This window comes from Pinus tabuliformis, chromosome 8, assembly GCF_031772625.1.
Source record: "Pinus tabuliformis cultivar Carrire ecotype Pingquan chromosome 8, CPIR1, whole genome shotgun sequence".
Taxonomy (NCBI): Eukaryota; Viridiplantae; Streptophyta; class Pinopsida; order Pinales; family Pinaceae; genus Pinus; species Pinus tabuliformis.
The window spans coordinates 1714661040-1714675727 of NC_142294.1; the positions used below are offsets into that span (position 1 = coordinate 1714661040).

The following is a 14688-nucleotide window of genomic DNA, read 5'->3' on the forward strand; positions in this document are numbered from 1 at the left end:
CAGGTCAGCAGCTCAACACGGCCACCACGACGTGTCTGCAACTCTGCACGAGACTGCTACAATTGTAGACCTCCGACATTACACAGCTCCTCATGAGCAGCACCACCCTGCAGACTTCAGATAGCTGGCACCGATCACTGATCGATCCTCCTCAGCCACGCTGCAATATCGGCACCACGACGCATACAACTCGACCAGAACGCAGAATCTCGAGCTCCCACTGCTGCAAATCCACTCAGATTTCGACTTCCACGCCGCCGGCTCCACTCAGAGTCTCCATGGTAAGAAATGCTTGTTCTACATTAGACGCATCTTTCGCACTTGTTTCTAGAAATGGAATCCTCAGTTGTTGGGTCCCTATAATACTAGTGATTACCCCATTACTATTGTAGTTATACCCCTTATTTATATTGTTGTGCCCCTATTACCCCCATATTGTTATTACTGTGCCCCATAGAATCCCTCTATTTTTATTTTTGTGGCTTTATATTATTATTGTTAGGTCGGCTGGATTATATTGTGACTCCTTAGACTCCTATATATAGAAAGGAGGTTTTGTCATTTGTATCATCCAAGAATTGTTCATTTATGTAATGTAAAGGAGGTTGCCCCCTCGAAGAGGCTGAATTCTAAGGCGTTGATCTATCTTTTCTATCTTTTCTTGAGCTGGTTTCATAACATTTGGTATCAGAGCTTTGGATTCTAGGGTTTTGCTGCTCCAAACAGGTCATCGTGGCATTTTCGCTATAACTTTTTTTCTGTGACGTTTCAGAAGTCGCAAAAAAAACCCATTTGAGAAGAAATCGCGTTGAACCTTGGGTCCAAATTTCAGAGCTTTTCGCGCGATATTTGCGGAGATATGATCTGAGGAAGTTGGTCTTTTTGCAGACTCCTGAATTACATTCAAAACAGGTGACCTGGAGAAAATCGTCATAACTTTCTCTCTGAGGATCGGATTGAAATTTTGTAAGAAGGTACAGAAAGAGGACGGACTGTAGTTTCTTTTGTGTGTGTTTCAGATTCAAAGGTTGAAACAGTGACTCGTGGCACGTCGTACAAGTTCGCTCTACTGAACTAGTCTAAAAGCAAGTCACTGTGGGAGATTTCACATAACTCTTCCTTGGAGAATCCAATTGGCTCAGACTTGTGGCATTGGAAAGAGGACGCAGAAGGCTACTACAGGTAGCAATTTCAGAACTGGATGATCCAAAATTACAGAGATACATCAGATTCAATATCAGGCTTCTATAAAGTGAAAAAAGGTGTGTAGTTTTTTTTTTTAATTTTTGTGTAAGCTTGGTTTAACGGAATTCAAAGGGCATAGTAAAGCATTATTATCGGTAACTGATGCCCCGAGGAAAGAAAATGCAAACACCTAGTAAGGAACCTGAAAGCTCTAGCATGACTCATGAAGAAGAGGAAGAAATGCTACATGATATATCAAAATTACAAGAACAAGTGCAACAAATGTCACGCTCACAAAAGCTAACAGAAGCTAAGATAAGTGGCATGGAATCTAAGATAAATGGCGTGGAATCAAAGATAAAGGGCATGGAAGCTAAGATGGAGGATTCGATGGAAGAATTGAAGAAGTTGCTACAAGAAAGGGTCACTAATGGTGAAAAGGTAGTAAAGGAAACTCATGATGAGAACAAAAGAAATGTTAATCATGATTCCATAGACGCTAATGTTGGATCGAAGAATCACCATATTCCAAAAATCGATATGAGGAAGTTTGATGGCAAGGATCCCGCCACATGGATATTACAGATGGAGCAATTCTTCGATCTCAATAATGTGCAAAACACACAAAAGGTACGTATGGCAACTTTATATTTGGAACCAAATCAGTTTGTATGGTATCAATGGCTTTGTTCTCGTAAACAATTTATCACTTGGGCAATTTTTACGGAAGAATTGATAGCACATTATGAGGATACAAAAAGCAACACTTTTTTTAGCCAATTGATAAGTCTCAAACAAAAGGGTTCAATAATGGAGCACATTGAGGAGTTCCAAAAATTGAACATAAGGGTAAAAGATATTCCAGAGGAGCATAGGATTGATGTGTTCATAGGGTCTTTAAAGGATAATATCCAACATGATGTGCGCCTTTGGGAACCTGATTCATTAGAGAAGGCATTCAGGTTAGCAAGAAAAATGGAAAGCAAAATTATGGCAACTAGGAAGCATACCATTCACAACTATAAAGATGGAAGTGTTGTTGCCCATAGTCTTCCACAACCTACAAGGTTGACACCACAACAATTGGAAGAAAAAAGAGCAAAAGGGCTTTGTTACAATTGTGATAGCAAATACACAAAAGGTCATAAGTGTGCTGAGAAGAAATTATTCTACATAGATTGTGAAGAGGAAGAAGAAAAGGAGCAAGAAAGGTCAAAAGAAGAGGATATATTCCAGGAACAAAGCCTAGATGAAGAACAAATAAATCCGACCATATCTTGTAATGCATTGGCGGGAATTACCACTCCTCAAACCATCAAGATAGAAGGACAAATCAAGAAGAAAAAGGTAATAGTGTTGATTGATTCAGGAAGCACCCACAATTTTATTCATTGTAGGGTAGCAAAAGAATTGAATTGCTTCCTATATCCAGCACCAGAGTGTCAAGTGATGATTGCAAATGGAGGAACAATAAATTGTTCTGGAAAGTGCCATAATATCAAGCTATCCATGGGAGAATATGTATTGACTAGCCCAATGCTTTCCATTCCAATGGGAGGTGCTGATGTTGTACTAGGAGTCCAATGGCTACAATCCTTGGGTACAATAGCTTTTAATTTTCAAGAACTTTTCATGAAATTTTCTGTGGAAGGAAAGGAAGTTGAATTAAGGGGTATTGCAGGGAAACCAGGAAAGATAATCAGCTCTAATGGCATGACAAAGCTTCTAAAAAAGGAGCAAAGAGGTGTAATTGCACAATTATGTTCGCTAGATGTTTCCACATTGGAATCATCTATTTCTCCAGATCTCCAAAAAGTCCTGGACAATCATTCCAAGGTATTTGAGACTCCCAAAGGTCTCCCACCTATGCGTGATCATGATCATGCTATTCATCTGATTCCAGGAAGTGTTCCTCCAAACATCAGCCGTACAGATATCCCTATGTCCAAAAAAGTGAAATTGAACGTATGGTTGCAGAAATGCTAGAGGCTGGTATAATTCAACCGAGTCAAAGTTCTTTCTCAGCTCCAGTAGTATTGGTGCACAAGAAGGATGGATCATGGCGCATGTGTCCAGATTATAGGGAGCTCAACAAGCTCACTATTAAAGATAAGTTCCCCATTCCTGTCATTGATGAATTACTGGATGAATTGCATGGATCAATTTACTTCACCAAGTTGGATCTTCGTTCGGGATATCATCAAATCAGAATGAAGATTGAAGACATTCCGAAAACGGCATTTAGAACTCATGAGGGTCATTATGAATTTTTGGTCATGCCTTTTGGCCTTACCAATGCACCTTCAACATTTCAAGGTTTGATGAATTCAATTTTCAAACCATTCCTTAGAAAATTTGTGTTAGTATTTTTTGATGATATACTAATCTACAGCAAGTCTTGGAAGGATCATGTTGAACATGTTGACAAGGTGCTACAACTATTGGAGGAGAAACAATTATATGCAAAAAGATCCAAATGTTTCTTTGGAGTCCAGGAGGTGGAATATTTGGGTCATATTGTATCTCATGAAGGAGTTAAGGTAGACCCTAGCAAAATTAAAGCCATTAAGGAATGGAAAATCCCCACATCCATAAAGCATCTGCGAGGATTTCTTGGGTTGACAGGGTATTATCGCAAGTTTGTTAAGAATTATGGGAGAATAGCAGCACCTCTAACAACATTATTGAAGAAAGATTCATTTTCATGGACTCCGGAAGCAACAAAGGCCTTTAAACATCTTAAAGAGGCAATGTGCCAAGCACCGGTCTTAGCTACACCGGACTTCACAAAAACCTTTATTGTGGAATGTGATGCTTCAGGAAATGGAATTGGTGCTGTTCTAATGCAAGATGAAAGACCCATTGCTTTTGAAAGTCGTCCAATCAAGGGAAAGTTTTTAAGCAAAGCTATTTATGAGAAGGAAATGTTGGCAATACTCCATGCACTTAAGAAATGGCGACCCTACCTAATGGGAAGACACTTCAAGGTAAAAACGGATCATGATAGCCTTAAATACTTTTTAGAACAAAGATTATCCTCTGAAGAGCAACAAAAGTGGGTCACAAAGATGTTGGGTTATGACTTTGAAATCATCTACAAAAAAGGGAAGCAAAATGTGGTGGCAGATGCACTCTCAAGAAAGGATGAGGATGTGGAAGCATTGTTGTGTGCCATTTCTATTATCCAACCAGATTGGATAAACGAAGCAAGGGAGGAATGGAAGAATGACGAAGAAGTGTGGGCACTTATTCGAAAGCTACAACAAGATTCCAGTACTTCTGATACATTTAGCTGGAAAAATGATTCGTTATGGTACAAAGATCGCTTATACCTCTGTAAGAATTCCCAGCTAAAACAAAAGATTCTTATGGAATTGCACACTTCTCCCTTAGGAGGGCACTCAGGATTTTTAAAAACTTACCACAGGGTTAAGAAGGAATTTTTTTGGGATGGCCTTAAATCAGATATTCAAAAGTTTGTGGCGGAATGTTTGGTTTGCCAACAAAATAAAGTTGAAACAATTAAGACACCGGGTCTATTACAACCTTTATCCATTCCAAGCCAACGTTGGGAGGAGGTTTCAATGGATTTTATCACAGGTTTACCCAAGTCTGAGGGAAAGAGTGTCATCATGGTGGTAGTTGACAGACTTACCAAGTATGCACACTTTTGTGCATTATCACATCCATTTAAAGCCAGTACAGTTTCTACTGCATTTATGGAAACAATTCAAAAGCTACATGGAAACCCAAAGATTATTGTAAGTGACAGAGATCCCATTTTCACTGGAAATTTTTGGACAGAATTATTTTCTTGTCTTGGTACTCAGTTAGCTCATAGCTCATCTTATCATCCTCAATCTGATGGGCAAACTGAGATAGTAAACAAATGTTTGGAAGGATATCTTCGTTGCTTTGTATCTGATAAACAGACACAATGGGTCAAATGGTTGCCTCTGGCTGAATGGTGGTATAACACTTCCTTCCATACAGCAACAAAAATGACCCCATTTATGGCACTTTATGGGTATCAACCACCATCCATCACATCATATTTAAGAGAAAATTCTAAGGTTCAGGCAGTGGAACATCACATCGAACATCAACAACAAGTCCTCCAACTCTTAAAGGATAACCTCGTGTTGGCACAAAATAGAATGAAACAACAGGCAGATCAACATCGCAGTGAAAGAAGTTTTGATGTAGGTGATTGGGTATTCCTACGGCTACAACCATATAAGCAAATGTCCCTAAAGCAAGCTAAGAAGGATAATAAATTATCACCAAAGTATTATGGTCCGTACAAGGTGTTGCAAAAGATTGGTACTATGGCATACAAATTGGAGCTTCCTGCAGCTTCTCGATTGCACCCAGTTTTCCATGTTTCATGTTTAAAGAAGGTTATAGGCGACAAGCTCCCAGTTCAAACAATATTGCCAGAACTTGACGAGGAAGGAAAAATTATATTGGAACCGGAAGCAGTCACAGAAACAAGAACTCGACAGCTACGAAATCGATCAATTTCAGAGTATCTTATCAAGTGGAAGAACTTATCCGCTGAAGATTCCACATGGGAGGATGAGAATTTTATGCAGAAGTATCCAGAACTACTCAAGCGTTGAGGACAACACTTTTTTGAAGGAGAGGGGCATGTTGGGTCCCTATAATACTAGTGATTACCCCATTACTATTGTAGTTATACCCCTTATTTATATTGTTGTGCCCCTATTACCCCCATATTGTTATTACTGTGCCCCATAGAATCCCTCTATTGTTATTTTTGTGGCTTTATATTATTATTGTTAGGTCGGCTGGATTATATTGTGACTCCTTAGACTCCTATATATAGAAAGGAGGTTTTGTCATTTGTATCATCCAAGAATTGTTCATTTATGTAATGTAAAGGAGGTTGCCCCCTCGAAGAGGCTGAATTCTAAGGCGTTGATCTATCTTTTCTATCTTTTCTTGAGCTGGTTTCATAACATCAGTTCATCTGCAAAGGACTTTGCCATTTGCTGATCAACAGCTCGTTTCTCTGCCAAGTCACATTTGTTTCCTACTAGAAGTTTGCTCACATTGTCACTTGCATATTTATCAATCTCACTAAGCCATTGCTTGACATTATTGAAACTGTCCATATCTGTCACATCATAAACAATAATGATTCCGTGAGCTCCACGGTAATAGCTGCTTGTTATGGTCCTGAATCGCTCCTGTCCTGCAGTATCCCAAATTTGAAGCTTGATTGCCTTGCCATCCAACTCAATTGTTCTGATTTTAAAATCTACACCAATGGTGCTGATGTAATTGTCCACGTATGAATCATCCGCAAACCGCAGTAGCAAACATGACTTTCCAACCCCAGAATCACCAATCAGCAAAAGCTTGAACAAGTAGTCGTATTCCGTAGTCATGTTGAAGCCACTCTTCAGCTGTACACAGATCTGGAAATGGCTGACGAAATGAAATGATTTGCAGACTCGAGTACGAACTTTCCGCCCTCTGAAATCCAAATATAAAGAAATAATCAAGAGCGAGAGTCAAAGCATTATTATTAAGTTTCAAAGGATTTTGGCACTATTCAAGTAGGGCAGACGGCAACAAAGTAGGGCAGGTTCACAAGGTCCGACTCCTTCAGTCTCCTCTCACGCCCGATCACCGTGTCCATCTCCTGATGCACCCGCTTCAGTAACTTGGGGTTGTTGATTACTTCCGCCAATGTCCATTTAATCACGCTGCTGGACGTGTCGGTTCCTGCTGTGAATAAATTCAGCAGTAGAGCTTTAATATGAACATCGGAGAACCTCCCGCCTTGGCCATCGCAGTTGTCTCTCTGAGACATCACAACGTCTAGGAAATCGGGGTTAGACGCTCGTTGCTTGGCCGTGGACTGGTGTTCCTCTATCATCCTCTGTATGAGTGCGTCCCATTTCTTGTGGAGCTTCTTCATACCCCGCTGGATGCCCTGCAAGTCCATCCACGCCACCGATGGAATGAAGTCTCCGATATTGAAGTATCCAGCGGAGGTCATGAGTTCCACCACCATGTCCTTGAACTCGTTGGCCTCGTCCCCTTCCGTCTTGAACACCCGTTTGCTCAGAATGATCTGCCCGATCATGTTGGCGGCGCAGATGTTCAGGAGGTCCGGCACATTCACCGTCTCTCCGCGCTGCGAGTGACTGAGAATATTCCGGAGCATGAAGCCCATCTCCGCGTCTCTTACAGGCTGCCAATCCTCCAACGCCTTTCCTCCCAGCATGTGCATGTTGCACACCTTGCGCTCCATCTTCCACCGTCCTCCATATGCTGCCCACACCATGTCCTGGCGTGGAGGCCACCACCATGTCGGACGTCCCCAGTTTGAGATAGACAACGGAACCACTGTTAATTCCGCAAGCACCTCGAATCTGGAGTCGTGTCCGTCTCCAGGAACAAAATGCCAATATCGTTCGTCGTCACCCCAAATGATAGTTAAGGCTCTTGCAGATAACATGTAACCCAATTTCGATGGGGATCCTTCCAGCCAAGCCCTCTTTGTGCCCCACAAAATAAAAATTGCGGCCTCAATCGATCCTTCCGTGGTTCGATCCTGCCACGGCCACCAATCAACTCCACGCAGCCCTCATGCAAAGACAAATAATCAGCAGCATCTCATCAAATGAAGGTTGTCCACTTCCCAAACGGCATAACAGAATGACCCCTGGACTCCACACATCAACCTCTGGTCCATAGTTGCGCTTCCACCACTAATGCAGGTTTCAATGAGTTAACCTCACCGAATTCACGAGCCTCCTGTGCAGACCGACATGTGGTTCGATCCGATGGCTGCTAACCTGCTAAGCCCAAAACTTTTCTTCACGCAAGCTCGCAGCGATCTGCCCCCTTCGCTCATTACCACACAACTTTCGATGGACAAACAAATAATGAAATTATACACTCAATTATTTTTCTCAGCCCAGGAGGGGCCAAGCCCAGGAGGGGCCAGGCCCTCACAGGCTCTGATACCAAGATAAAATTACAGACAGTCAATATATTCTATTAATTATTGAATGAGGAAATTACACACATATTTATACAATCAATAGTCTTAAGATAGGAATGCTATCTTAGACGTACAGTAGTGTGGTTGAGAGATTCTCTCAACCACACACTAAACTAGGAGAAACTATATTCTAGCTTATTCCTATTATGTAGGAACAAACTCCTCAATTAGAAAATTACAACCATAGACAAGTAGGAATTAATTATTTCCAACTTCAACTAGATCAAACTTTAGCAACTATACTGGCCAAAGTGAAGCCGGATGTCACTTACTGCGCAAACAACAGTGGAGCAAATAAATTAACATTTCCAGCACTTTGATGTCTTGATGAATCACTTTCTCAATGAATGGTGTAGGCATTTGGAGCTATCTTTTCAACTGGCACCTTTGCAAAGCCCCAGTGCAGCCGTTGCTTTGAAACTTCTGGTGTAGCAGCCATAGCAACATCTTGCTCAAGGTTAGAGTGAACTGTAAACATTTTTCTCTAGCTGCTGCATCTTAATTTGGACTGCAACCATCTAAGTTGTCCACTGTTGGCGCTCTAAGGAAAGACATTCCAATGATTTCTGCATCTCGTCAACCTTTTCCTGCAGACAAAAATTTGCAAATCTCAGTCTTTTAACTTTATTCTCCATGGTATCCTCTTTCTGTAGTTGGAGCGTGTAGTGGTGTTTTGATCTCTTCCTCATTGTTTTCTCTCACATTATATTTGGGCTTCGAATGACGATGAGGTGGTATGTATTTTGACAGTTCAATGTGCAAGATGGGAGGCCAAGGCACTGAATTCAAAGAAGTGATTATAGTGGTTGCTGGAAATGTTTGTGGCAGTGGTGGGAAAGTAGCCGTCTAAGAAATAGGTGTGAATGTCCCTTCTCCATATGCAGAAAGGGATGCATTAGTGTTGGATCCTATATGGCAGCGTGGATGAGGTTGGACAACATGATTTAGAGATCATAATACCTAAAGAAATGTTTGGACTGAAAGCTGATAACCAAGAAGTGATCATGTGTGAAATCCTGCATCTTTTCCAAGACAAGGAACCATGATGGTCACAGAGCTGCAAAACAAAAATGTTCAGGTATCTGGAGTGCAGAGTTCATAAGCATTTGATATATGTCAAAGTACCTCTGGTGAATTTGTCAGGTAATTGATCCCATTGGAAAGCCAAAAGTATGCTTACAGCTAAGGAAATTGAAATTGAAGAGAAGCGTGCAGAGAAAGATAAAATTGCTACAACAAAATAGGCAGTAGAGGAGAGAGTGGTTGAGTGAACATGCTCTGATAAAAATATCGTAGGTTGCCAAAAAAATGCTTTTGAAGTTACTAAAGTCGTCTGCACACACTAGATAAGAAGAATTTTTTTTCTTAATATGGAGAGTTAACCTCATATATATAAGTATTTGCTTCTTGTTGTTTGAGGAGATGGACCCTTATTAGATCAAGGATGTGGAAGCCTGTAGCTGAGGAGACAATTAGACTGCCTTACTAGAGCTGTTCTCCATTGGATCCTTTTCTTTGGAAACCAGATATGGAGAGGATTGGTCTCCAACTCCCTTCCTTTCCTTGGCTGCAGAAACCAGGAACACAAGCTTTAATACCAATTGATACAGAATGAGATAGAAAGTTAACGAAACAAAACTTGTATTCACATATTCAAGCATATGTTTTACATAGAGCAGCTTTCTTCTTATATACTTGCTGGATACATGATATAGAAAGTTAACGAAACAAAACTTGTATTCACATATTCAAGCATATGTTTTACATAGAGCAGCTTTCTTCTTATATACTTGCTGGATACATGATGAGGTAATGGTTAATTTTGATTATATTTTCCTATTTCGTTTTAATAATATATTCTACTATTATCATTATCCATTAGCTACACTATGCTATTTATTATCCTCCACATCTTGAGGTCTCTGCTTCTGAAGCAGGTATAGCCGTCCCAGCCATGCAGTTATAATTATGCTTCAAGTCAAAATGAATTTATCTTTTCCATGATGAACCTCAGTTTGAACCAACGGTCTCTCTTCAATCAAATTTCCTGAGATACAATACAGAAAAAAACTTAAGTGGCTAGTGCAGAAATCCCAAGCCATGAATTATATTTGAACTCTAGCCCACATCAATTTATTATCCGTAATTATGAACGTCAGTTTGAATCCAAAGCCCCTCTCCAATCAAATTCCCTGTGATACGATAATTTTTTTATTATAAATGGCTGGATCAGACCTACCAACCCATGCACTTACATTTGAGCTCCAACCGAAAATCAATTTATCTTGTCCATCTATATGAACCTCAGTTTGAATCCAACGCCTGTGATACATTATAAAAAAACCCGAAGTCTCTGGTGCAGACCTTCACCTCCCCAGTCAATATCATAGATGAGCTTCAGCTCAAAATCAATTATTTCCTTAGCCTTATAAATTATTTATAAAAGAGGCTACTGCATCCACAAAATTCTTCCATATGGTCAACAGTGAGAGACCCAACATCTGAATGACTTTCCAGATGAATGCCCAAACAAGGTCTGCAAATGTATGGAGGGCAGTATGCAAGTAAACCAAAAAATCATAAAATACATCACCCAAAAAGCCCACTAAAGCAATGAATGCATTCTGAATCAACATGATACACCGAAATGCTGAGGTTGCAATCAAATCTGTGACATACTCAATGATGTAGTCCAAAATTATGGTAACCCCCTGCATTATATTGTTCAGAACGACAAAAAATATTTTTCCAAAGGCCCTCAATGTATGAATTAATGCTACTGATACCAGTGCTATGGCCCTAAACAAAACATATGATGAAGTGTCTACTACTAAGATAAAAATATCTGATAGAACACACATTTTTACAACTGAGCTTAGCCTTCATACCATTTATTAGAATGCTGATCTTCCCCCAATTTTAGTCCAATTTTGTCTTTTATTCAGTCTGCTTCTGCCATTGTTGTTAACAGAAACAGACTCGGAATATTGATGCGGCAATTTAAGATTTACAGTTTATATATAAGTTAAAGAAATTTGTGTGTTGTGTGGGAGTTGACAGATCTGATTTTGTATGACAGGTTAACTGTCCATATGGGTGATAACGGAAGCTTCATCTCATCTAATGGGATGCGTGGAAGGGGACCTGCAATCTAAGTTCACGACGTGGAGTCCACGTATGGATGACCTAAACCCCTTAAAAGGAAAATGATTACCCATATTTAATGATGATGGGGAAGCCATTGAATGGGAAGGATGATATTTCAAAATTCCTTCTCCATCACCATGATAAAATGTTGAATCCAAAGTTTGCAATTGAATAAATGTTGAATTCAAACTTTGCAGTTTAATAATTAAAAGCGAAAATGGCTACCCATATTTAATGCTGATGGGAAGCATTAAATACCTGGATCTGAATCCCGCAGGTAGCGGCGAAACGGCGATCTGGATCCAATTCTTCCAGACTTCGCATGCTTTGTTGAAGGATTTATGTCCTCTCATTTAGGCTTCGGATCTGAATTTCGGAATCTGTTGAGATGTTAAGGCAATCGGTTCCCGGGAGACTTTTAAGCCAATGGGCTCTCACGCTTTAACTATATTGGTAAGTTGGTAAAGCCACTTTGAAGAAGCAGAAGTTTCAAAAATACCCTGCTCAACATTCAAGGCCAAACTATTCACTCCAGGGATAAAAAGGTAGGCGATAAAGCCTTAAACGGGAACTCCAGTACATATAGCTCTAGCTATCCTCTAATTGTGCCGACTAGGGAGCGTGATTCATTCCTGATATTCTTGGTTGAATAGCTAATGAGGTCCTACAGACTGTAAGTTTGTTTTAACATCAGGGTGTAAAAGCTGTTTTTGTTCAACTAAGGATGTGAGTAATGGTAGGACTAGGGAGTAATAGAATGAATCAGTAGTATTGAAATCTGCAAGCAATGTACACCCTGAGAATTATTGGGACCTTTCTTCAGCGCTCTTCTTAGCATCTTTGTCTAGTTCAAACCTGATTGCCAAGTGCCGCTTCTTTGAAGGTTCTATTTCCCTTTGTAAACTGAGTAACATAAACATATATCTGATGTTTCTTTGGTTACCTCGGGTGATTGTTACCTCTGTTTTTCATTTTCAGGAGTTTATCATATTTTTTTTGTCATTTGAGTTGGCAATTAGGCCCGCGACCATTATACTTTGGGATCAATTCATGGGCTAATCAGGGAATTTAGCTTAAATCTCGTCATTTACATAAATAACTAATTGAACTATCCCAAAAACTCTGCATTTTGCCATGTTTTCATCTTTCATTTTTTAAACTTTTATTTGAATCGGCATCATCGAAACATGCCACCACTTTAAACTTTGGAAAATTACCGGGAGCCTTCGCCTTCTCTCTCCCTAATTTGCTGGTCAAAGCTTGGAATTTTGCTTGTATTTCATCATAGTTAGTTCTGTGTTACTTAGAATAGTTATGCAGACTTTGATGTATGGTTCAATGGCAATATTGGATTTTGGCTGGTTCACCAATGTTTTTGTATGCCGAGTAGCAATGAAGATCTTTTTTTTATGATTGTGTATAAAATTGAGTAAAAATTGGTTAAACTTACACAATTAACCAATAAAATAGGTATAATTTAAATGTTTTAAAGATTAAAATGTTTTAAAAATTGTACATGTGATTTTTTAATAACAAAGGTGTTTTAAAAACAAGAATTTAATTAACTAAACTAATTCAGTAAGGAAAGAAATCAGTCTCACTCAAAGCCTTGGGTTAAAGTGAGACCCACAAGTATACTCACTTAAGAGTTCACAAGGCTCAAATCAAATTTGAATTTATTTTATATGTTCAAAAACACATTTTAAATAACCATCTTGTTGGATTTCAAAGAAAGAAGTGAAAATAAAACTAGACTATCCCAAAATAAATAAAATTAGGTTTCCATTTCCCCAATTTCTAATTTTTAAATGACACATTTTTTTATTAATTTGGAGTATGCTCACTATTTATGTAATTTTGATTTAAATTCTATAATTTAATAATTAAAATTATTATGAAATATCAAATATTTTGGATAGTCAATTGGGGTTATCTAAGTTGGTTGGGTAGAATGGTTGTTATCTTTCTCACCAAAGTTCAAATCTTTGCTATTGATATGATGAATTATAATGCCTTAATAAGCATTATTGTAATGACTTCTTGCCTATAAATATTATTGTATTGGCTTTGAATATTATAATCTTTTATAAATAAAATATATACTAATAAAAATATATTAATATATATTTTTTCAAATATAAATAAAATATACAACTTCATTTACAATTCAAGCTTTGTACTCATCCCTTTCTCTTTCCTAATTCCACCCCACCTTCATCAATTACCCCTCCAATATCCCTTCCTGCAAAGCGGAGGTCCAGTTGTGAAATATTTAAGTCACTTTGCACTTCACCTTTACCTTTATCTTTATTTTTTTAAAGGGGACTTTTAATCATATAATTTTTTTCCCAGAGATAAAAAAAAAAAAAACTTTTTGTTATTCAAATTTTGAATAAAAAAAAAATACATGTCAGTCTGTTATAATATGAGATTTTTCTCCTTTTACTGGTGATTGCAGAGGAAATACAATTCTAGAGAGGACTAGTACTGCTAGAGGAATGCAGATTTCTAGCAATGCAGGTTTTAACTAATGAAGGTTTCAAAGTAGCTAATTTTTTAATTAAGACAGAGAAGAGTAATGTTGATATTCTGGAAATTTATTATGACAGGGAATTCTTGTGCTCTGTAACTAACATTGAAAATGATCTAGAAGAAATAGTAGTCTCTAATTTGCATAAAGAAACGATTTTTCCAAGAAGAATTAAAATTTATAGACAGAGAACAAAGCTGTCTTCCAAAGACCGGAGAAAAAACTGAAATTTCTTGTAGTTGAAGGAAAAACCGAAAGTTCTTCTAGTTTATTGGTACCTAGTGCGCGCTTTGAATTGTGTTTCCAACTCTCTCTTCACAGTAGATGTAACTCGGTTCCAGATTGAGGGCTTCTTTTGATAGCATATTTACACCTGGTGTGCGCTTTGAATTGTGTTTTCCAAGTTGTACAACAGGTTCCAAATCCAAGGCCGCTCCATCCATGGTGTCATCCACAAGTTCTGCGTATCAGGGTCTATGGGTTGTACTACTTTGATCCCATCTGCCTCGAAAGATATCTAACTCTCTCTTCACAGTAGATGTAACTCTGTTCCAGATTGAGGGCTTCTTTTGATAACATATTTATAGAGGAGTTTAGTTCCCTGTAGATGTAGAAGAAATTAATATCCAAAATATTTTCCATTTTATTCTTAATTTTGATTTTTCAATCAGCCATATTCAGAACCTCTAGTTGTACTTTGCCAACTAACTAGTGTATAACACATTTAAAGTCTCTCAAATTTGAATGTTATTTTATTTTTTCAGAGACTAGGAACAACAAAAGC

General features: G+C 38.6%; 2 pseudogenes; both read right to left on the minus strand.

Annotated features, from left to right (window-relative positions):
* Positions 1-6161: 6161 nt before the first annotated feature.
* Positions 6162-6766, minus strand: LOC149242882 (ras-related protein RABD2a pseudogene; annotated as a pseudogene).
* Positions 6767-7429, minus strand: LOC149242883 (flavonoid 3',5'-hydroxylase 2 pseudogene; annotated as a pseudogene).
* Positions 7430-14688: the final 7259 nt, after the last annotated feature.